Below are 24668 nucleotides of genomic sequence, written 5' to 3' on the forward strand. Positions count from 1 at the left end.
CAGGTTCAGTGGTGACCCGTCATTCAGAGCCCCACCTGTTTTGAGCCTCACCTGAGCCAATCGTGGCGCAATTAGAGAACATTACCAACCCCTACGCTCTGTATTTTCCGCTGGCTGCCCCACCACCACAAAAAGCACTGAGCTAGTGTAACGGATGTGAAATGGCTAGCTAGTTAGCGGGTACGCGCTAATAGCGTTTCAATTGGTTACGTCACTTGCTCTGAGACTTGAAGTAGGGTTTCCCCTTGCTCTGCAAGAGCCGCGGCTTTTGTGGAGTGATGGGTAACGATGCTTCGTGGGTGACTGTTGTTGATGTGTGCAGAGGGTCCCTGGTTCGCGCCCGTGTCGGGGCGAGGGGACGCCGTAAAGTTATACTGTTACATTGATGCTGTTGACCCGGATCACTAGTTGCTGCGGAAAAGGAGGAGGTCGAAAGGGGGATGAGTGTAACGGATGTGAAATGGCTAGCTAGTTAGCGGGTACGCGCTAATAGCGTTTCAATTGGTTACGTCACTTGCTCTGAGACTTGAAGTAGGGTTTCCCCTTGCTCTGCAAGGGCCGCGGCTTTTGTGGAGCGATGGGTAACGACGCTTCGTGGGTGTCAGTTGTTGATGTGTGCAGAGGGTCCCTGGTTTGCGCCCGGGTCGGGGCGAGGGGACGTACTAAAGTTATACTGTTACACTAGGCTGAAACGACAGCATTTTGGAGCTGCCTTACTCAAGAATGCAAAAAAGACACGATGTTTGGATACGGCTTTATTAACTTAATTACTTTTGTTTAGCCTGTTTTGCATGTTATTTTGGCATTAATACATGTCACATATCAGTTTGCAAACAATGTTAAAAAAAAGGTGGGGTTGGGTAGGAGAGAGTCAAACCTGTCCTGTTGTGATGTTTCATATTTTCAGATTAGAAGATGGGCAGTTTGTAGCATGTGCACCTGCTGTCAGTCTCTTCATCACTAGAGGGCGATATTGCTCCAGTCTTCCACCATGTCTTTAGAAAGGAGCTCTCTGAATCCCAACAAATGTTTCACTGCAATTTCACTTGATTAAATCAAAGGGACACACTTGTTTGAAAATGTACTTGTTTATCGAAATTGGAATCAGAAACGTGAAAAATATATCATGAAGATATCTCCTCATTATAAAATGAAATTATTTGTATGTCTAATTGTACACTGAGTATACACAACATTAAGAACTCCTACTCTTTCTATGACATAAACTGACCAGGTGAATCCAGGTAAAAGCTATGATCCCTTATTGATGTCACTTGTTAAATCCACTTCGATCAGTGTAGACATGGATTGAGACATGGATTGTGTGTGAGCCATTCACAGGGTAAATGGGCAAGACAAAATATAAAAATGCCTTTCAACAGGGTATGGTAGTAGGTGCCAGGCGCAATGGTTTGTGTCAAAAACTGCAACACTGCTGGGTTTTTCACACTTTTCCTGTGTGTATTAATAATGGTTCCACCACCCAAAGGACAACTGTGGGAAGCAATGTAGTCAACACACACTCACACACACACCTGCATCCCACTGAACCTAAGCAGGGTCGATACTGGTCGGTCCCTGGATGGAAGAACAGATGCTGCTGGAAGTGGTACTGGAGGGCCAGTAGGAGGCACGATTTCCTCTGCCCCCCCCCCCCCCCCCCCCCACAAAATATATATTTTTTAATCCAATGCCCCAGAACTTTGCGCTGTGTAGAGTGCCGTCTTTTGTATGTGACGTTAAACGGGTCTGGTCCTCAATCTGACCATCATGGCCACCTAATCATCCCCAGCTTCCAGTTGGCACTTTCATCCCCCCTCCCCCAGTAACTGTTCCCCAGGCTGTTGCTGTAAATGAGAATGTGTTCTCAGTCAACTTACCTGGTAAAATAAGGGTTATAAAAATATAAACACACACATATTAGCCTCTTCACCAAGCCACCATACGACAGAGGAAAATAAAAAGAGATAGGGGAGGGCTATAGAGGTAAAGATAGGGAGATAGAGAGAATACAACAAAGGGTATTAGACATGGGTAGAAAATTACAAGAGACCCCAGTCAGAGATGGAGGTGAAAGGCTGCTGCTCTCAATCTACAGACCCTCCTCTTCTCTTCCTTATTCACCATCAGTGAGAATGCTCGCTCAAGCTGACTGGAGCATGAAGAAGCCAATCAGCAGCCTGCCTCCCTGCTTTGTCATCAGCCTTTGATTGAGGAACAGTTGGCTCTTCATTTGGAAGGCAGATAAAATGCCAGGTCTGGATCTAGAAAGCAGCCTCTGGGGATAACTGAAGCTCTGCATTGCCTTATTATGGGTTTAAGGAAAACTCTTTAAGCCTGGGGCAAAAACATTAAATTCACCATCAAGGCTAAGAGAGGAGAACAATAAGAAGGGGCTTTTTAAAATGTCTGCTATGGTGTGGTTGTTTTCTATCTAGTGGGAATGTAACCCCTATTAATCCATCTCTAGTGCTGGTGCTTCAATCCATCGTTACTATTTTTGTCAATTCGTCAAGAGGTGCTTGTTGGGATATTAAACCTCCATGTATGATAATTTGTACCTACATGGATTTGAAGACTCGGAGGCGGTGAGTAAGGGGTTGTGGTGGAGAGCTAGATGGTGTAAGCAGTGTTAATTGCCTGTGCCGTGCTGTTATTTTCTCATTGTGTGTGTCTGAGAAAAAGGGAGAGAGGTGCCTGTGTATTGACAACACCATACAACTGACACTGGTTGAACATGCAAACACACACACAAAATGCACTCAAACACACACAAGGGGTCGGACGAGAGTGGAGACTCAGTGTGTATAAGAGAAGGTGTGTGGATCATGGGGGGAAGGGAATGGAGGAGAGGGATGCATGTGTCTCTGTATGGTTCTCTGTGTGATTCTCCAAGGCTAATGTTGTTTTCTGATGCCACTGAAGGAGAACAAGCTAGATGAACCCTTCATTCCTTCCTTCTATATTATTGAACATCCACTGATCTTGACATACAGGACTCTCTCTATACCATCTACCATGATTAGCCAATACACGCTGTAACTCTCTCTGTGTGTGTGTGTGTGTGTGTGTGTGTGTGTGTGTGTGTGTGTGTGTGTGTGTGTGTGTGTGTGTGTGTGTGTGTGTGTGTGTGTGTGTGTGTGTTTAGCCTGCAGAGCCCTAGCCCTAGTCTTCCCTTTAAGGTTGTGATTGCTTAATGTATCATTATGTAGCTCCTTGGAACAGAGAGCTGCAAGTATTTTGTGTCTCATTTAAAGGGACAGTGTCCCACCATTTTCCTTCTCTCACGCTGTTGTTTTCTCCTTTCACTCTTTCTCTCAGATGAAAGCATGTATAGTACAGTCAACACACACATAGGGATGCAGATGATCAGAGAACCATGAGGTCCAAAACACAGAGCAGTACCACAATCCTATCAATGCAGACTCAATTGCTATGGAGCAACCCAACTTTATATTGACGTGTGATGGGAATCAACAAGAGAAAAACGTTTTTGGGCTGGGTAGGGAGTGAAGTGAGGGAGAGATGAGTGAAGGGAGAGAGAGAGTAGTTAAGGGAAGGAGAGATGAGTGAAGGGAGAGAGAGAGTAGTTAAGGGAGGGAGAGAGTAGTGAAGGGATAGAGAGAGTAGTGAAGGGAGGGAGAGAGTAGTGAAGGGAGGGAGAGAGTAGTGAAGGGATAGAGAGAGTAGTGAAGGGAGGGAGAGAGTAGTGAAGGGATAGAGAGAGTAGTGAAGGGAGGGAGAGAGTAGTGAAGGGAGGGAGAGAGTAGTGAAGGGATAGAGAGAGTAGTGAAGGGAGGGAGAGAGTAGTGAAGGGAGGGAGAGAGTAGTGAAGGGATAGAGAGAGTAGTGAAGGGATAGAGAGAGTAGTGAAGGGAGGGAGAGAGTAGTGAAGGGAGGGAGAGAGTAGTGAAGGGATAGAGAGAGTAGTGAAGGGATAGAGAGAGTAGTTAAGGGAGGGAGAGAGTAGTGAAGGGAGGGAGAGAGTAGTGAAGGGAGACAGAGATTAGTTAAGGGAGGGAGAGAGTAATTAAGGGAGAGAGAGAGTAGTTAAGGGAAGGAGAGAGGAGTGAAGGGATAGAGAGAGTAGTTAAGGGAAGGAGAGAGGAGTGAAGGGAGAGAGAGAGTAGTGAAGGGAGGGAGAGAGGAGTGAAGGGGGAGAGAGAGTAGTGAAGGGATAGAGAGAGGGGTGAAGGGAGAGAGAGAGTAGTGAAGGGAGGGAGAGAGGAGTGAAGGGAGGGAGATGGGAGGGGAGGGGAGTGAAAGGAGGGAGAGGGGAGTGAAGGAAGGGAGCGGGGGAGGGAGGGAGAGGGGAGTGAAGGGAGGGAGAGAGGAGGGGAGTGAAGGGAGGAAGGGAGAGGAGAGGGGAATGAAGGGAGGGAGAGGGGAGTGAAGGGAGTGAGAGGGAGAGGGGAGTGAAGAGAGGGAGAGAGAGAGGAGTGAAGGGAGGGAGAGAGAAGTGAAGGGAGGGAGATGGTAGTGAAGGGAGGGGAGGGGAGTGAAGGGAGAGGGAGGGGAGTGATGAGAGGAGTGATGGGAGGGAGAGAGGAGTGAAAGGAGGGAGAGGGGAGTGTAGGTAGGGAGAGAAGAGAAGAGTGGGGAGTGAAGGGAGGGAGAGGGGAGAGAGGAGTGTAGGTAGGGAGAGAAGAGTGGGGAGTGAAGGGAGGGAGAGGGGAGTGAAGGGAGGGAGAGGGGAGAGAGGAGTGTAGGTAGGGAGAGAGGAGTGTGGAGTGAAGGGAGGGACAGGGGAGAGAAGGGAGGGAGATAGGAGTGAAGGGAGGAAGAGAGGAGAGAAGGGAGGGAGAGAGGGGAGTGGAGGGAGGGAGAGAGAGAGGAGTGAAGGGAGGTTGAGGTGAGTGAAGGGATGGAGAGAGGAGTGAAGGGAGGTTGAGGTGAGTGAAGGAATGGAGAGGGGGTTGAAGGGAGGGAGAGGGGAGTGTAGATTCACACTGAGCAGGGATCTATCGTGCTTTTTCACACTCTCTCCCTCCATCTGTCTTCCTGTAGATTGGCTAAACTAAACTGATATTATTTTTATCACATTGTCAAGAAATTACACTGTAATTGCACTATTATTACACGGTCATAATCTTTTCCTATCTCCAATACATTTCTCTTTCTGTATGTTCTGGGTAATTTGTATGTCCTTACTTGGGGACCAACTCCAATAGGTTCATCAAGACCTGGCCAAATCGGTAACACTTTATTTGGATAGTCCATCTGTAGATGCTCTTGAGCAAAGATTAACAACTTTTATTGGGGTGGGAGTTCTACACATTTTGCCATGGGGTGTAGAGAAAATGTTGCTGCTTAAAGCAGGTTTGCTGCAGTTCTACACATTTTGCCATGGGGTGTAGAGGAAATGTTGCTGCTTAAAGCAGGTTTTCTGCAGTTCTACACATTTTGCCATGGGGTGTAGAGGAAATGTTGCTGCTTAAAGCAGGTTTTCTGCAGTTCTACACATTTTGCCATGGGGTGTAGAGGAAATGTTGCTGCTTAAAGCAGGTTTTCTGCAGTTCTACACATTTTGCCACGGGGTGTAGAGAAAATGTTGCTGCTTAAAGCAGGTTTGCTGCAATTCTAATAATTTTGCCATGGGGCGGAGAGGAATATGAGCTGTTTTACAGCACATTTTGTGCAATTCTTAACATTCTGCCACAGGGTGGAGAGAACTATTTGCAGGTTTTAATATAATATCTGAGTGAGGAGACTGACTAACAAAATCAGTGCAGTAATTTGACCATGATTACTACAAGTTTAGATAGCTGGCCACTAGATGAATTTACCAATCAAAAGATTTTTAGCTGGGCTTATTGAGTTACTATCAATGACTGACATAACAAGAGAAAAACTGCTCATAAACAACCAAATGTTGAATTACCCCTTGTGTATTCTACTTTTCTAACTCGCAACAGTAAGTTGAGACCCCGACTAAATTCCCCCCAAAAATGTTGAGTTGCCCACCCCAGCTCTACTGACTATCTACAGACTATCAGTAACATTTCAACTAACTAACTACTAACCCTAAACCTAACCTTAACTCTTATCCAAACCCTCAACCCTGGCCATGTCCTAACCCTAACCTTAACCCTTACCCTTATTCTAAACCTAACCCTAACCTTAACCCTAACCCTTATTTTAAATCTAACCCTAACCTTAACCCTTACCATTATTCTAAACCTAACCCTAACCTTATCCCTAACCCTTATTTTAAATCTAACCCTAACTGTAACCTTAGCAAGCAGTTGCTTATCAACAGATAGTTTGTTGATAGTATGACCATCTGTAGAGTATCTACAGATGGACTATCCCAATAAAGTGTGACCGCTATGTCTTAGACATTTGTTTAATCCATCTCCCCTGTAAGAGGGTGTCTTGTTGTTACCCAGCAGTACTAAACTTCTTTAAGGCACCTCTGCTCCAGAATATTTCCTAATGGTCCTGTAGACTGTTATCGGTTCTTATCACTGGTCTGGAAGTGTTAGTGGCTGCCATTTTCAGACAGTATCTTCCTAGGCGTCTCAACAGATAAGGCATGAGTGTGGCCTGATCCTTGATTGTTTCAAGCCCAGCTTTCTTGACACTCATTGATAACTTTCTCACTAGTGAAGTGGCCTGGTGGTGGGAGAGGTGGCGGGTGCCTTGTGCCCACTACAAGTCATTTTAGGAATCTTTTAAAGGTGATACACTTTAGGATCTTGTTTGAATTTTTGCATTGTAATTCCAGAAAATGTCCATAATATATCTGTAGTAATAGTGTAATAATAGTGTTTCACAGTATTACTTACCCGCCAGTGTTGTGATTGGCTGTGATATTCGCCTATTCATTTCTCCCGCAAAAGCGGCATCTGTTGACAAAATGGGAAAGCTGTTTTGACTTTGTGGCTGTGGTATCTAGTGGAAATCGGGTCAAGCGGCTAATGTAGAAATCGCTCTGTCATTTTCCTGGTTATTGAAATTCGCCCAATTTAAGTTTATGTGAGAAAACAAGCACTGAATAGTGTAGGGAATCATTGTACCATCTAAATCGCTGTGAAATATATGTTCAATAACAACAAATATTGTTTTTACAGCTGTTTGAACCGGTGGACCCAAACCGAAAGTAAAAGGCTCAATTGGAGTCTCCGCCATGTTAAGGGCAAATGGGACACGGGGCAGATCTGTTTTGAATGCAGCCTGGTGCTGTTGCAATTCACCTAGCTTCCACAAATGGGAGACATTTTGAGACATTCTAGATGTAGCACCTTTAAAGTGTGTCATGACAGCATGCCTCCGAAAAGCATGTGAAGAGGCGCAAACAGAGATCACATTTCTTCTAAGCTTCAATTCCTTTGTAGTCTCTCTTGACCCACATTAGGCAGACTCAATAACCTTAGTTTCTCAAATGACTGCCTCGTCTGGTTCACCAACTACTTCTCAGATAGAGTTCAGTGTGTCAAATCGGAGGGCCTGTTGTCCGGACCTCTGGCAGTCTATATGGGGGTGCCACAGAGTTCAATTCTCGGGCCCGACTCTTTTCTCTGTATATATCACTCTTGCTGCTGGTGATTCTCTGATCCACCTCTACGCAGACGACACCATTCTGTATACATCTGGCCCTTCTTTGGACACTGTTAACACACCTCCAAACGAGCTTCAATGCCATACCACACTCCTTCCATGGCCTCCAGCTGCTTTTGAATGCTAGTAAAACTAAATGCATGCTCTTCAACCGATTGTTGCCCGCACCTACCCGCCCGTCTAGAATCACTACTCTGGACGGTTCTGACTTAGAATATGTGGACAATTTTAAAAAACATTGTCGCCACAAGGTCAAAGTAATTTCCTTCTACGTAACTGCTGGATGGTTTGCTTCGTTGATCAGTCAAAGTCTGACATAGGGGTGACACATCGATTGTTTTGAACTGACATGAAGGTCAAATGCTTTATTATCTAAATGTTGAAAGTGCGTGGGCGACGGAGAGAAACAAAATGGTGCAGTTTGAGGTCATGTGGTGGAGAGTGATGAAGGTGCTGGAGATGGGAGGTGTGAACAGGTGGGTCTGGGCAGGTGTGATGTAGTTGATGTTTGTGTGATATTGTCGTTTGTATGTGTATGTTTTGTACTGTTAAAATAAAATTATCTTACCAAAAAATGTACTGACATGAATATTTGGCTTTCTTTACATTCCCATACATTTTGCCATAATGAGGTAGTAAATAACAGTTATTTGTATTGAAGGAAAGATTTTAAATTGATCATTACTGCTGGTGAAATCTGGTCCTGGTACCATTAATCCAAACTAAATTGTCTCATTGGTTGTTTTCAATGGGTTTCAATTGGTCTTTTCAGTCTTTTTTTGACAAAATACCCTTTTTGGTTTGTTGTTATCCTCTGCATCTTTTTGTTGTTTTCAAAGTGACAGGTAGTGCTCAAGTTTCCCTGTACCTTTTGGTTCAGTGGAATGATATTCTTGGCCAATGAAGGTGCTGGTGTCACACCCTGACCTTAGAGATCCTTTTTATGTCTCTATTTTGGTTTGGTCAGGGCGTGAGTTGGGGTGGGCATTCTATGTTTTGTGTTTCTATGATTTTCTATTTCTATGTTTTGGCCGGGTATGGTTCTCTATCAGGGACAGCTGTCTATCGTTGTCTCTGATTGGGAACCATACTTAGGTAGCTCTTTTTTCCACCTGTGTTTGTGGGAAGTTGACTTTTGTTTAGGGCACATAGCCTGTAGCTTCACGGTTAGTTTTTGTAGTGTTTATTGTTTTGTTCGGCGTCTTTTCAATTAAATAAAGAAAATGTATGCTCCCCATGCTGCACCTTGGTCCTCTCCTTTCAACAGCCGTGACAGCTGGTGGATGGTATGGATATTCAGTACTTCTTGAATTTTGTCTTACAGTGGATTCACAAGTTCTTTACATTCCTCGGTCTTACTCAGAGGGAGGGTCATGACCACAATGATAACAGGCCATCAAACATATTTGTGCTTCCATTGTAGGATCATGGATGCTCTATCACAAGATATAAGGGAATAATGCAAAGGATCTGAGTGTTTCCCATCCTCCTGCAGTCTCCCCAATCTTCCCCTATCCCCCCATCCTCCCGAGTATGGCTGAGTCTCCCCCTCCTACTGCCAGTATAATTCAGTCTTTCCTCAATCCTTCCTTAGTCCCCCCCCCCCCAATTATGTCTGAGTCTCCTCACCCAGTGTAACTGAGACTCTCCCCCATCCTCCCCTAGTATCCCCAGTCTCTCCCCATCCTCCCCTAGTATCCCCAGTCTCTCCCATCCTCCCCTATTATCCCCCAGTCTCTCCCCCATCCTCCCCTTTTTTTCCCCAGTCTCTACATTATATACATCTTTTCTCAAATTCTGATACTATCATCAGTTGGATGGCAGTTGAGGAGAGGCATGTAGGTTCCAGTGTGGCACACTTGGCTTGTACCAGATGATGGGGAGGTTAGGTTGAGCACAGAGAGAAGAGATGGAGGTTAGGTTGAGCACAGAGAGGAGAGATGGAGGTTAGGTTGAGAGCAGAGAGGAGAGATGGAGGTTAGGTTGAGAGCAGAGAGGAGAGATGGAGGTTAGGTTGAGAGCAGAGAGGAGAGATGGAGGTTAGGTTGAGCACAGAGAGGAGAGATGGAGGTTAGGTTGAGAGCAGAGAGGAGAGATGGAGGTTAGGTTGAGCACAGAGAGGAGAGATGGAGGTTAGATTGAGCACAGAGAGGAGAGATGGAGGTTAGGTTGAGCACAGAGAGGAGAGATGGAGGTTAGGTTGAGAGCAGAGAGGAGAGATGGAGGTTAGGTTGAGCACAGAGAGGAGCGATGGAGGTTAGGTTGAGCACAGAGAGGAGAGATGGAGTTTAGGTTGAGCACAGAGAGGAGAGATGGAGGTTAGGTTGAGAGCAGAGAGGAGAGATGGAGGTTAGGTTGAGCACAGAGAGAAGAGATGGAGGTTAGGTTGAGCACAGAGAGGAGAGATGGAGGTTAGGTTGAGAGCAGAGAGGAGAGATGGAGGTTAGGTTGAGAGCAGAGAGGAGAGATGGAGGTTAGGTTGAGAGCAGAGAGGAGAGATGGAGGTTAGGTTGAGCACAGAGAGGAGAGATGGAGGTTAGGTTGAGAGCAGAGAGGAGAGATGGAGGTTAGGTTGAGCACAGAGAGGAGAGATGGAGGTTAGGTTGAGAGCAGAGAGGAGAGATGGAGGTTAGGTTGAGCACAGAGAGGAGAGATGGAGGTTAGGTTGAGAGCAGAGAGGAGAGATGGAGGTTAGGTTGAGCACAGAGAGGAGAGATGGAGGTTAGGTTGAGAGGAGAGAGGAGAGATGGAGGTTAGGTTGAGCACAGAGAGGAGAGATGGAGGTTAGGTTGAGAGCAGAGAGGAGAGGTGGAGGTTAGGTTGAGCACAGAGAGGAGAGATGGAGGTTAGATTGAGCACAGAGAGAAGAGATGGAGGTTAGGTTGAGCACAGAGAGAAGAGATGGAGGTTAGATTGAGCACAGAGAGGAGAGATGGAGGTTAGGTTGAGCACAGAGAGGAGAGATGGAGGTTAGGTTGAGAGCAGAGAGGAGAGATGGAGGTTAGGTTGAGAGCAGAGAGGAGAGATGGAGGTTAGGTTGAGCACAGAGAGGAGAGATGGAGGTTAGGTTGAGAGCAGAGAGGAGAGATGGAGGTTAGGTTGAGCACAGAGAGGAGAGATGGAGGTTAGATTGAGCACAGAGAGGAGAGATGGAGGTTAGGTTGAGCACAGAGAGGAGAGATGGAGGTTAGGTTGAGAGCAGAGAGGAGAGATGGAGGTTAGGTTGAGAGCAGAGAGGAGAGATGGAGGTTAGGTTGAGCACAGAGAGGAGAGATGGAGGTTAGATTGAGCACAGAGAGGAGAGATGGAGGTTAGGTTGAGCACAGAGAGGAGAGATGGAGGTTAGGTTGAGAGCAGAGAGGAGAGATGGAGGTTAGGTTGAGCACAGAGAGGAGAGATGGAGGTTAGGTTGAGCACAGAGAGGAGAGATGGAGGTTAGGTTGAGCACAGAGAGGAGAGATGGAGGTTAGGTTGAGAGCAGAGAGGAGAGATGGAGGTTAGGTTGAGCACAGAGAGGAGAGATGGAGGTTAGGTTGAGAGGAGAGATGGAGGTTAGGTTGAGAGCAGAGAGGAGAGATGGAGGTTAGGCTGAGCACAGAGAGGAGAGATGGAGGTTAGGTTGAGCACAGAGAGAAGAGATGGAGGTTAGATTGAGAGCAGAGAGGAGAGATGGAGGTTAGGTTGAGCACAGAGAGGAGAGATGGAGGTTAGGTTGAGCACAGAGAGGAGAGATGGAGGTTAGGTTGAGAGCAGAGAGGAGAGATGGAGGTTAGGTTGAGAGCAGAGAGGAGAGATGGAGGTTAGGTTGAGCACAGAGAGGAGAGATGGAGGTTAGGTTGAGAGCAGAGAGGAGAGGTGGAGGTTAGGTTGAGCACAGAGAGGAGAGATGGAGGTTAGATTGAGCACAGAGAGAAGAGATGGAGGTTAGGTTGAGCACAGAGAGAAGAGATGGAGGTTAGATTGAGCACAGAGAGGAGAGATGGAGGTTAGGTTGAGCACAGAGAGGAGAGATGGAGGTTAGGTTGAGAGCAGAGACGAGAGATGGAGGTTAGGTTGAGAGCAGAGAGGAGAGATGGAGGTTAGGTTGAGCACAGAGAGGAGAGATGGAGGTTAGGTTGAGAGCAGAGAGGAGAGATGGAGGTTAGGTTGAGCACAGAGAGGAGAGATGGAGGTTAGATTGAGCACAGAGAGGAGAGATGGAGGTTAGGTTGAGCACAGAGAGGAGAGATGGAGGTTAGGTTGAGAGCAGAGAGGAGAGATGGAGGTTAGGTTGAGAGCAGAGAGGAGAGATGGAGGTTAGGTTGAGCACAGAGAGGAGAGATGGAGGTTAGATTGAGCACAGAGAGGAGAGATGGAGGTTAGGTTGAGCACAGAGAGGAGAGATGGAGGTTAGGTTGAGAGCAGAGAGGAGAGATGGAGGTTAGGTTGAGCACAGAGAGGAGAGATGGAGGTTAGGTTGAGCACAGAGAGGAGAGATGGAGGTTAGGTTGACCACAGAGAGGAGAGATGGAGGTTAGGTTGAGAGCAGAGAGGAGAGATGGAGGTTAGGTTGAGCACAGAGAGGAGAGATGGAGGTTAGGTTGAGAGCAGAGAGGAGAGATGGAGGTTAGGTTGAGAGCAGAGAGGAGAGATGGAGGTTAGGCTGAGCACAGAGAGGAGAGATGGAGGTTAGGTTGAGCACAGAGAGAAGAGATGGAGGTTAGATTGAGAGCAGAGAGGAGAGATGGAGGTTAGGTTGAGCACAGAGAGGAGAGATGGAGGTTAGGTTGAGCACAGAGAGGAGAGATGGAGGTTAGGTTGAGAGCAGAGAGGAGAGATGGAGGTTAGGTTGAGAGCAGAGAGGAGAGATGGAGGTTAGGTTGAGAGCAGAGAGGAGAGATGGAGGTTAGGTTGAGCACAGAGAGGAGAGATGGAGGTTAGGTTGAGAGCAGAGAGGAGAGATGGAGGTTAGGTTGAGCACAGAGAGGAGAGATGGAGGTTAGGTTGAGAGCAGAGAGGAGAGATGGAGGTTAGGTTGAGCACAGAGAGGAGAGATGGAGGTTAGGTTGAGAGGAGAGAGGAGAGATGGAGGTTAGGTTGAGCACAGAGAGGAGAGATGGAGGTTAGGTTGAGAGCAGAGAGGAGAGGTGGAGGTTAGGTTGAGCACAGAGAGGAGAGATGGAGGTTAGATTGAGCACAGAGAGAAGAGATGGAGGTTAGGTTGAGCACAGAGAGAAGAGATGGAGGTTAGATTGAGCACAGAGAGGAGAGATGGAGGTTAGGTTGAGCACAGAGAGGAGAGATGGAGGTTAGGTTGAGAGCAGAGAGGAGAGATGGAGGTTAGGTTGAGAGCAGAGAGGAGAGATGGAGGTTAGGTTGAGAGCAGAGAGGAGAGATGGAGGTTAGGTTGAGCACAGAGAGGAGAGATGGAGGTTAGATTGAGCACAGAGAGGAGAGATGGAGGTTAGGTTGAGCACAGAGAGGAGAGATGGAGGTTAGGTTGAGAGCAGAGAGGAGAGATGGAGGTTAGGTTGAGCACAGAGAGGAGAGATGGAGGTTAGGTTGAGCACAGAGAGGAGAGATGGAGGTTAGGTTGAGCACAGAGAGGAGAGATGGAGGTTAGGTTGAGAGCAGAGAGGAGAGATGGAGGTTAGGTTGAGCACAGAGAGGAGAGATGGAGGTTAGGTTGAGAGCAGAGAGGAGAGATGGAGGTTAGGTTGAGAGCAGAGAGGAGAGATGGAGGTTAGGCTGAGCACAGAGAGGAGAGATGGAGGTTAGGTTGAGCACAGAGAGAAGAGATGGAGGTTAGATTGAGAGCAGAGAGGAGAGATGGAGGTTAGGTTGAGCACAGAGAGGAGAGATGGAGGTTAGGTTGAGCACAGAGAGGAGAGATGGTTAGATTGAGAGCAGAGAGGAGAGATGGAGGTTAGGTTGAGCACAGAGAGGAGAGATGGAGGTTAGGTTGAGCACAGAGAGGAGAGATGGAGGTTAGGTTGAGCACAGAGAGGAGAGATGGAGGTTAGGTTGAGCACAGAGAGGAGAGATGGAGGTTAGATTGAGAGCAGAGAGGAGAGATGGAGGTTAGGTTGAGCACAGAGAGGAGAGATGGAGGTTAGGTTGAGCACAGAGAGGAGAGATGGAGATTAGGTTGAGCACAGAGAGGAGAGATGGAGGTTAGGTTGAGAGGAGAGATGGAGGTTAGGTTGAGCACAGAGAGGAGAGATGGAGGTTAGATTGAGAGCAGAGAGGAGAGATGGAGGTTAGGTTGAGCACAGAGAGGAGAGATGGAGGTTAGGTTGAGAGCAGAGAGGAGAGATGGAGGTTAGGTTGAGCACAGAGAGGAGAGATGGAGGTTAGGTTGAGAGCAGAGAGGAGAGATGGAGGTTAGGTTGAGCACAGAGAGGAGAGATGGAGGTTAGGTTGAGCACAGAGAGGAGAGATGGAGGTTAGGTTGAGCACAGAGAGGAGAGATGGAGGTTAGGTTGAGAGCAGAGAGGAGAGATGGAGATTAGGTTGAGAGCAGAGAGGAGAGATGGAGGTTAGGTTGAGAGCAGAGAGGAGAGATGGAGGTTAGGTTGAGCACAGAGAGGAGAGATGGAGGTTAGATTTAGAGCAGAGAGGAGAGATGGAGGTTAGGTTGAGCACAGAGAGGAGAGATGGAGGTTAGATTGAGAGCAGAGAGGAGAGATGGAGGTTAGATTGAGCACAGAGAGGAGAGATGGAGGTTAGGTTGAGCACAGAGAGGAGAGATGGAGGTTAGGTTGAGAGCAGAGAGGAGAGATGGAGGTTAGGTTGAGAGCAGAGAGGAGAGATGGAGGTTAGGTTGAGAGCAGAGAGGAGAGATGGAGGTTAGGTTGAGCACAGAGAGGAGAGATGGAGGTTAGGTTGAGCACAGAGAGGAGAGATGGAGGTTAGATTGAGAGCAGAGAGGAGAGATGGAGGTTAGGTTGAGAGGAGAGATGGAGGTTAGATTGAGAGCAGAGAGGAGAGATGGAGGTTAAGTTGAGAGGAGAGATGGAGGTTAGGTTGAGAGCAGAGAGGAGAGATGGAGGTTAGGTTGAGAGCAGAGAGGAGAGATGGAGGTTAGGTTGAGAGCAGAGAGGAGAGATGGAGGTTAGGTTGAGAGCAGAGAGGAGAGATGGAGGTTAGGTTGAGCACAGAGAGGAGAGATGGAGGTTAGGTTGAGCACAGAGAGGAGAGATGGAGGTTAGGTTGAGCACAGAGAGGAGAGATGGAGGTTAGATTGAGAGTAGAGAGGAGAGATCTAGGTTAGATTGAGCACAGAGAGGAGAGATGGAGGTTAGGTTGAGAGCAGAGAGGAGAGATGGAGGTTAGGTTGAGCACAGAGAGGAGAGATGGAGGTTAGGTTGAGAGCAGAGAGGAGAGATGGAGGTTAGGTTGAGCACAGAGAGGAGAGATGGAGGTTAGATTGAGCACAGAGAGGAGAGATGGAGGTTAGGTTGAGCACAGAGAGGAGAGATGGAGGTTAGGTTGAGAGCAGAGAGGAGAGATGGAGGTTAGGTTGAGCACAGAGAGGAGCGATGGAGGTTAGGTTGAGCACAGAGAGGAGAGATGGAGGTTAGATTGAGAGCAGAGAGGAGAGATGGAGGTTAGGTTGAGAGCAGAGAGGAGAGATGGAGGTTAGATTGAGAGCAGAGAGGAGAGATGGAGGTTAGGTTGAGAGGAGAGATGGAGGTTAGGTTGAGAGCAGAGAGGAGAGATGGAGGTTAGGTTGAGAGCAGAGAGGAGAGATGGAGGTTAGGTTGAGAGCAGAGAGGAGAGATGGAGGTTAGGTTGAGCACAGAGAGGAGAGATGGAGGTTAGGTTGAGCACAGAGAGGAGAGATGGAGGTTAGGTTGAGCACAGAGAGGAGAGATGGAGGTTAGATTGAGAGCAGAGAGGAGAGATCTAGGTTAGGTTGAGCACAGAGAGGAGAGATGGAGGTTAGGTTGAGAGCAGAGAGGAGAGATGGAGGTTAGATTGAGAGCAGAGAGGAGAGATGGAGGTTAGGTTGAGAGCAGAGAGGAGAGATGGAGGTTAGGTTGAGCACAGAGAGGAGCGATGGAGGTTAGGTTGAGAGCAGAGAGGAGAGATGGAGGTTAGGTTGAGCACAGAGAGGAGAGATGGAGGTTAGATTGAGCGCAGAGAGGAGAGATGGAGGTTAGATTGAGAGCAGAGAGGAGAGATGGAGGTTAGGTTGAGAGCAGAGAGGAGAGATGGAGGTTAGGTTGAGAGCAGAGAGGAGAGATGGAGGTTAGGTTGAGAGCAGAGAGGAGAGATGGAGGTTAGGTTGAGAGCAGAGAGGAGAGATGGTTAGGTTGAGAGCAGAGAGGAGAGATGGAGGTTAGGTTGAGAGCAGAGAGGAGAGATGGAGGTTAGGTTGAGAGCAGAGAGGAGAGATGGAGGTTAGGTTGAGAGCAGAGAGGAGAGATGGAGGTTAGGTTGAGAGCAGAGAGGAGAGATGGTTAGGTTGAGAGCAGAGAGGAGAGATGGAGGTTAGGTTGAGAGCAGAGAGGAGAGATGGAGGTTAGGTTGAGAGCAGAGAGGAGAGATGGAGGTTAGGTTGAGAGCAGAGAGGAGAGATGGAGGTTAGGTTGAGAGGAGAGATGGAGGTTAGGTTGAGAGCAGAGAGGAGAGATGGAGGTTAGGTTGAGAGCAGAGAGGAGAGATGGAGGTTAGGTTGAGAGGGGAGATGGAGGTTAGGTTGAGAGCAGAGAGGAGAGATGAAGGTTAGGTTGAGAGCAGAGAGGAGAGATGGCGGTTAGGTTGAGAGCTACATTGTTTGTTTAATCTTTGTGAGAAGAGAATGAGATACACAGAGAAACATGATACTCTGCCACACCAAGACATCAACTGCTTGCTTTATTCAATATTGTACAGTGAGCCCTGCAGCCACAGCCCCTTTACAGTGCATTCGGAAAGTATTCAATTTTTTTCCCACATTTTGTTACATTACAGCCTTATTCTAAAATGGATTTAATTGTTTTTTTCCCCTCATCAGTCTCCACACAATACCCCATAATGACAAAGCAAAAAAAGGTTTTTAGACATTTTGCTAATTTATTTAAAAAAAAATCAACGTAAATATCACATTTACATAAGTATTCAGACCCTTTAATCAGTACTTTGTTGAATGCACCTTTGGCAGCGATTACAGCCTCAAGTCTTCTTGGGTATGACTCTACAACTTGGCACACCTGTATTTGGGGAGTTTCCCCCATTCTTCTCTGCAGATCCTCTCAAGCTCTGTAAGGTTGGATGAGGTTCGTTGCTGCACAGCTATTTTCAGGTCTCTCCAGAGATGTTTGATGGGGTTCAAGTCTGGGCTCTGGCTGGGCCACTGAAGGACATTCAGAGACTTGTCCCGAAGCCACTCCTGCATTGTCTTGGCTTTGTGCTTAGGGTTGTTGTCCTGTAGAAAGGTGAACCTTCGCCCCAGTCTGAGGTCCTGAGCGCTCTGGAGTAGGTTTTCATCAAGGATCACTCTGTACTTTGCTCCGTTCATCTTTCCCTCGATCCTGACTAGTCTCCCAGTGTCTGTCGCTGAAAAACCTCCCCACAGCATGATGCTGCCCCCACTATACTTCACCGTAGGGATGGTGCCAGGTTTCCTCCAGACGTGACGCTTGGAATTCAGGCCAAAGAGTTCAATCTTGGTTTCGTCAGACAAGAGAATCTTGTTTCTCATGGTCTGAGAGTCCTTTAGGTGCCTTTTGGCAAACTCCAAGCTGGCTATCATGTGCCTTTTACTGAGGAGTGGCTTCCGTCTGGCCACCCTAACATAAAGGCCTGATTAGTGGAGTGCTGCAGAGATGGTTGTCCTTCTGGAAGGTTCTCCCATCTCCACAGAGGAACTCTGGAGCTCTGTCAGAGTGACCATCGGGTTCTTGGTCACCCCCCTGACCAAGGCCCTTCTCCCCCGATTGCTCAGTTTGGCCGGGCGGCCAGCTCTAGGAAGAGTCTTGGAGGTTCCAAAGTTCTTCCATTTAAGAATGAGGGAGGCCACTGTGTTCTTGGGGGCCTTCAATGCTGCAGAAATATTTTGGTACCCTTCCCCAGATCTGTGCCTAGACACAATCCTGTCTCGGAGCTCTACGGACAATTCCTTCCACCTTATGGCCTGTTTTTTTCTCTGACATGCACTGTCAACTATGTGACCTTATATAGACAGGTGTGTGCTTTTCCAAATCATGTCCAATCAATTGAATTTACCACAGGTGGACTCCAATCAAGTTGTAGAAACATCTCAAGGATGATCAATTGAAACAGGATGCACTTGAGCTCAATTTCGAGTCTCATAGCAAAGGGTCTGAATACTTATGTAATTCAGGTATTTTCTCATTTTGGGGAATTGGGTGTTGATTGATGAGAAAAATAATTTTACCCCAGTTTAAAATAAGGCTGTAATGTAACAAAATGTGGAAAAGCCAAGGGGTCTGAACACTTTCCGAATGCACTGTATAGGCCAAAGGAAAGTTATGACTCACCCGGTCATTACATCATGTGTATTACATCATGTCACAGTATGATACGTCATGTTTTCATGTTTCCAAATGTCCTTTGTTGTATTTACTTCTAGGTTTCTATTACAGCCAATGGAACTGCATAGTTCACACCGTGCATACAGGAGCCAGCATAGGTTACTGTTCTTGACAGGTTGTAGCATGGGAAAATGATAAAGACACTGAATAATTTTGTGAGCATATGGAAGAGGAGTAGGTGGTCGTGAATGATATACGTTGCGCCTACAATCTTTGGTCTGTAAGCAGAGGATGATGTAACATAGACGCAGGGAGTCAGGAAGCAGGTGCAGTTAGTGAGTTTAATAATAACAAACATGGAGCAATACAAGATAAGCGTCTGACATAGAAACATAAACAATACTTGTGCTCCTCCAAGGTAGCTGAATAGACCAGGATGTCGTCAATATACACGACTCCCTGGCGTCCAAGCATGTCCTGGAACACCTCGTTGACGAATGCCTGGAACACTAACGGAGCATTGGCTAATCCAAAAGGCATCACCAAGTACTCGTAGTGACCAGACATCATGCTGAAGGCAGTCTTACATTCATTCCCCTCGTGGATGTGGATCAAATTGTAGGGACTTCCACAGGTTCATCTTGGAAAACTGGGCCCTGCTGAGTTGTTCAATTGCGACCAGCCCCAACAAGAGAGTGTAGTGGTACTTCGTGGTGATGGAATTCAGATTTCTGTAATCGATGCACGTGCGCAATCCTCCATCCTTCTTGGCAACAAAGAAGAAGGCCACCAACAAAGGGTAGATGTGGCCGCACGGAGGCTCAGAGCCTGCAAGCAGGTAGAGGGCACAGTCCCAGGACCGATGAGGAGGGAGACAGGTAGCGCGGGTCTTGGAAAAAACCTCCCAAAGATCTTGGTATACCTCCGGGATGTTGGGCTGAAGGGTAACCACAGGACTCTCAACTGATGTGGAACCACAGGGAAACGGTAAGCAGGTGGATGATCTTGTGTACGGATGCACTGATGATGAGGAAGGGAAGGCTTACTTGATGTATGGATTCCACGGTGAGGGTAAGTAGTGCTGTGATGTGTGTGATTATCCTGGATCCCAGTGGTTGACTCTCCAGTGCTTGAACCAGACAAGGAGAGGAGAGCGAGTATGAGGTGATGTTAAGGGAGGAGGCGAGGGCCTGGTCAATAAAATTCCCTGCGGCACCGGAGTCCACTAGAGCTGTAGAAACAAAACATGAAGGACAGCCAGCCAGTGAAATCGTCACAAGGAAAGGTTTAGCGGAAAGTGATGATGATGGAATACTCACACCTAACCCAGGAGACGGATGATCACGTGGCTGTCCCTCTGCTTCCGTGGACCCCCGGTTAGAACATACCGGACACCCTAGAAGCTGGTGTCCCCTCTGTCCGCAATAATGACAGAGCCCCAGCTGTCTATGACGTTGTCGCTCAGCCACGGAGAGACATGTGGCCCCCACCTCTATGGGTTCAGGCTTTGATTCAGAATGATCAATGGAGGAGGGAGAGAGGCGATGGCGGTACCGAAAAAGTATATTCAGACGGATGGCCATCGTGTTGAGTGCGTCCAGGTTGGCGCGCCAACTCCGTCTGGAACTCTTCGCGCAATCCTCTTCTGAATAGGGTGCGGAGCACCAGCTCATTCCGTCCGGCTGGATGCTGCCACTGTCCAAAAGGTGAGTGCATACTCCACCATAGTCTGGCCATCCTGCCCTAGTTGGAATAAGCGCTCACCCCCCTCTCTGCCCTCTGGTGGATGGTCGAAGATCCCCCCTGAAGAGAGCCATGAACCCCTCATAGGAACCCATCTCTTCCTCTCCTAGATGGCCGTGGCCCACTCCAACGCCGGTCAAGTCAGCAGAGAAATAACCGTGGCAACCTTGGACCTCTCGGTGGTGGGGGCTCCCATCTGATGAGCGGAATAGAGGGAGCACTGGAGTAGGAAGCCAAGGAATTTCAATGGAGTCCCGTCATATTTGTCCAGGAGGGACAATCGGGCATCGCTGACCAGGACGGACTGCTGGATGGGCTGGGGTACTGGCTCGCTGGGTCGATTTGTGGTAGAAAATCCTCCTCTGTTTGGAGATGACGCCCCTTGAGTAATGTCGACTCATTGAGGAACGCGGAGGACCTCATCCATAGCCGTCCCCAAATGAGCCAGCTGGTCATTGTGTTGACGAAGTAGGTGTCTCTGTTCGCCGACCATCTGGGAGATGTCTTGGTTAACTGCTACTTCCATTTGTTGAGGTAGTATTCTATAACGTAGATGTAGGGAGTCAGGAAGCAGGTGCGGTTAGTGAGTTTAATAATAACATGGAGCGATACAAAACAAGAGAAGTGTCTGACATAGAAACATAAACAATACCACCTGATGACTGATAACAAAAGAGTGGTATATAAAGGGTAAGTAATCAAGGGAGTAATGAAGTGCAGGTATGACTGATGATGAGATGGAGGTGTGCGTAAAGATGGGTTGCCAGGACCGGTGGTTAGTAGACCGGTGACGTCCAGCGCCGGAACGGGGGAGCAGGAGTGAACGTGACAGATGAGGTAAGAGGGGTGGCAGGTAGCCTAGTGGTTAGAGCGTTGGACTAGTAACTGGAAGGTTGCAAGATCGAATCCCCGAGCTGACAAGGTAAAAATCTGTCGTTCTACCCTTGAACAAGGCAGTTAACCCACTGTTCCTAGGCCGTCATAAAAATAAGAATTTGTTCTTAACTGACTTGCCAAGTTAAATAAAGGAAAACATTTTTTAAAAACTTTTTTAAATGAGAGAGAGAAAGAAGGAGGGAGAGAGAGATAAAGGGGACAGGGCAATTAATCAGACTGGACATTGATGTCAACAGTAGTAGCATCAGCAGCAGTGGTGGTGATGATGATGATGGTGGCTCTCCTCTCTCGTCACTCAGCCTGCTGCAGTTATGTAACACGTGGTCACGTGACTGACTGGGGGGCCTGGTCAAAGGGCAGGGGGTGACGAGTGGCTGATGGCGATGATGCTGCGGGGCCTGTGAGTCACAGGACAGTACAGTATCCTATAGACCAAACAGATGGACAGCAAATGTTACATCAGTAGATGTCACAAAGAGTATGTGCCCAGTGTATGTGCCAATTCAAAACAGCCACAGATTTAACCCTAGGACTTGAAAGTAACATATTACATGTCATTATTGTATTACTTATTAAACAGGAATGGGGGCAGGTCTAGAGGTAGGAGTGCATATGTCTGCCTTGTCATCATCTCTTTAGCATCATCACATGTCACAGTAGACACATCGAGAACCAGAACTGAGATATCAGTTGTCTTTGTAACACTGAGTGAATGTTATAGCCATTGTGACTGCACACTGCGCTGTAGATGTGATCATCGTCATCATGTCTAGCATTGCCTTCGTCAGGAAGCCTGAAATAGAGTCCCCTTGCCCCCCCCCAGAATCATCCACCCCTTTGCAGCAGGCAGGCGCTGCGTGCTGGCATTTGGGGCTCCGCTGTGCTGCTGTGCTGTCAGTGTGTTCTGAGTCGCTCACAAGGCTGATGGGAAATCTCTCTGTCTCTCGGTCTGTGTCATTGTCACCCTCTCCCTGTCTATCTATTTCTCTCTCTCTCTCTCTCTCTCTCTCTCTCTCTCTCTCTCTCTCTCTCTCTCTCTCTCTCTCGCTCTCTCGCTCTCTCTCTCTCTGTCTGTCTCTCTTTATCTATCCCTCGTCTTCTTCTTTCAATCTCCCCCTCTCTCTACTTTTCTCCCTCCCTCGCTCCCCCTCCTTTTGATGTCCTTCTCACACTTTCTTCTCATCCCCTACTCACTCTTTCTTCACGGTCTGTCCCTCTATCTTCTTCTATCTCCTCTTCACACTCTCTCGTTCCCTCTTTCCCGCTCTGACTGAGTGAAGGGGTGTTGTACCGGGCTCTCTCCCAGCAACTACTGACTTGTTGCTAATAGAGTGGTGTGTGTGTGTGTGTGTGTGTGTGTGTGTGTGTGTGTGTGTGTGTGTGTGTGTGTGTGTGTGTGTGTGTGTGTGTGTGTGTGTGTGTGTGTGTGTGTGTGTGTGTGTGTGTGTGTGTGTGTGTGTGTGTGTGTGTGTGTGTGTTATCGGGGGCAGCTCTTCTGATCGTAATGACATGAGACTGCCTGAGGTTGGGTGGTGGGCCGAGCCACAGTACCCACCTCCACCCAGCGAAGCAACAGACAGAGACAGGGACACACTATCTCTCTGTCTCTCCTTCTCTCTCTTTCTCCCTTACTGTCTCATTCTAATCAGCTTCCTGTGTAGGGACTATTGAAGCATTAGAAATAGACTACTTTGATCCAGGAATCAAAAGATCCCACACAAAAGGAACACGGGCCTTGAAGATTGATTAACCTTGTTGCACCGAGCAAGAAAAGACAGCAGATCTTGACCAAGATCTCTTCTAACCTTTTAGATAAATAATTTCACTGCTGCTTCCAGTAAATGTAGTGGAAGTTTCAATGATCAACTACACATCATGGTGGTCAAACTGGTTATCTACCCTGGCAATCACTGTCAGTTCCAACACTAGTCCGCTCTGCTCCATTCAGCATGAGGGGTATTGATGTAGAAAGGGAGCTGTCTTGCCACTCGTGTGCCAGCCTGCCGTCCTTGTCTCTCTGTTCTCGCTCCTTCACATACTTGTGAACTGTGTCGCACGGCTCACCAGCTTTAATCAGGGTCCCTTTGATCCCGCTTGGAGAGGCATATTCCCTGCCACATGACGTACGGACGCCCCCTCTATAGCACCTGGCTGTAGGCCTGTCTCTGCCACCTCTACTCTGTGCTTATTCATTGCATTCTGGTAATATTTAGGACATGTACAGTAGGCTAACCATTTAGCCTTACCTTAGATCTGTTCACAGCATTACAGCTTTCATAGTGATGCAAAAGTTCACAAACTTCATTGACCTGTGTAAGCGCGGAAAAATGTGCCATAATAGTAATGAGAACTACAGAGTGGTTCAGCTACAATATTGAATATATTTCAGGGACAAATGTCATAATGTCTTGTTTCTGTCCAGTGTTAGCTGACTCCTACACTAGCCAACCATCTCACTGTTGTCAGACTGTTGTCTGACTGTTGTCTAACTGTTATCTTGTCCCACTACAGGGTTCAGCTGACTCCTACACTAGCCGACCATCTCACTGTTGTCTGACTGTTGTCTGACTGTTGTCTGACTGTTGTCTAACTGTTATCTTGTCCCACTACAGGGTTCAGCTGACTCCTACACTAGCCGACCATCTCACTGTTGTCAGACTGTTGTCTGACTGTTGTCTAACTGTTATCTTGTCCCACTACAGGGTTCAGCTGACTCCTACACTAGCCGACCATCTCACTGTTGTATGACTGTTGTCTGACTGTTGTCTAACTGTTATCTTGTCCCACTACAGGGTTCAGCTGACTCCTACACTAGTCGACCATCTCACTGTTGTCTGACTGTTGTCTGACTGTTGTCTAACTGTTATCTTGTCCCACTACAGGGTTCAGCTGACTCCTACACTAGCCGACCATCTCACTGTTGTATGACTGTTGTCCGACTGTTGTCTAACTGTTATCTTGTCCCACTACAGGGTTCAGCTGACTCCTACACTAGCCGACCATCTCACTGTTGTCAGACTGTTGTCAGACTGTTGTCTGACTGTTGTCTAACTGTTATCTTGTCCCACTACAGGGTTCAGCTGACTCCTACACTAGCCGACCATCTCACTGTTGTATGACTGTTGTCCGACTGTTGTCTAACTGTTATCTTGTCCCACTACAGGGTTCAGCTGACTCCTACACTAGCCGACCATCTCACTGTTGTCTGACTGTTGTCCGACTGTTGTCTAACTGTTATCTTGTCCCACTACAGGGTTCAGCTGACTCCTACACTAGCCGACCATCTCACTGTTGTATGACTGTTGTCCGACTGTTGTCTAACTGTTATCTTGTCCCACTACAGGTTTCAGCTGACTCCTACACTAGCCGACCATCTCACTGTTGTCTGACTGTTGTCCGACTGTTGTCTAACTGTTATCTTGTCCCACTACAGGGTTCAGCTGACTCCTACACTAGCCGACCATCTCACTGTTGTATGACTGTTGTCTGACTGTTGTCTAACTGTTATCTTGTCCCACTACAGGGTTCAGCTGACTCCTACACTAGTCGACCATCTCACTGTTGTCTGACTGTTGTCTGACTGTTGTCTAACTGTTATCTTGTCCCACTACAGGGTTCAGCTGACTCCTACACTAGCCGACCATCTCACTGTTGTATGACTGTTGTCCGACTGTTGTCTAACTGTTATCTTGTCCCACTACAGGGTTCAGCTGACTCCTACACTAGCCGACCATCTCACTGTTGTCAGACTGTTGTCAGACTGTTGTCTGACTGTTGTCTAACTGTTATCTTGTCCCACTACAGGGTTCAGCTGACTCCTACACTAGCCGACCATCTCACTGTTGTATGACTGTTGTCCGACTGTTGTCTAACTGTTATCTTGTCCCACTACAGGGTTCAGCTGACTCCTACACTAGCCGACCATCTCACTGTTGTCTGACTGTTGTCCGACTGTTGTCTAACTGTTATCTTGTCCCACTACAGGGTTCAGCTGACTCCTACACTAGC

The 24668-nt window shown here is 47.6% G+C and overlaps 1 protein-coding gene across 1 annotated transcript in view; it reads left to right on the forward strand.

Annotated features, from left to right (window-relative positions):
* LOC120057914 (voltage-dependent L-type calcium channel subunit beta-4-like) overlaps window positions 1-24668 on the forward strand; it is a 54182-nt gene that overhangs the window by 20035 nt on the left and 9479 nt on the right.

This window comes from Salvelinus namaycush, chromosome 13 (assembly GCF_016432855.1).
Source record: "Salvelinus namaycush isolate Seneca chromosome 13, SaNama_1.0, whole genome shotgun sequence".
Lineage (NCBI taxonomy): Eukaryota > Metazoa > Chordata > Actinopteri > Salmoniformes > Salmonidae > Salvelinus > Salvelinus namaycush.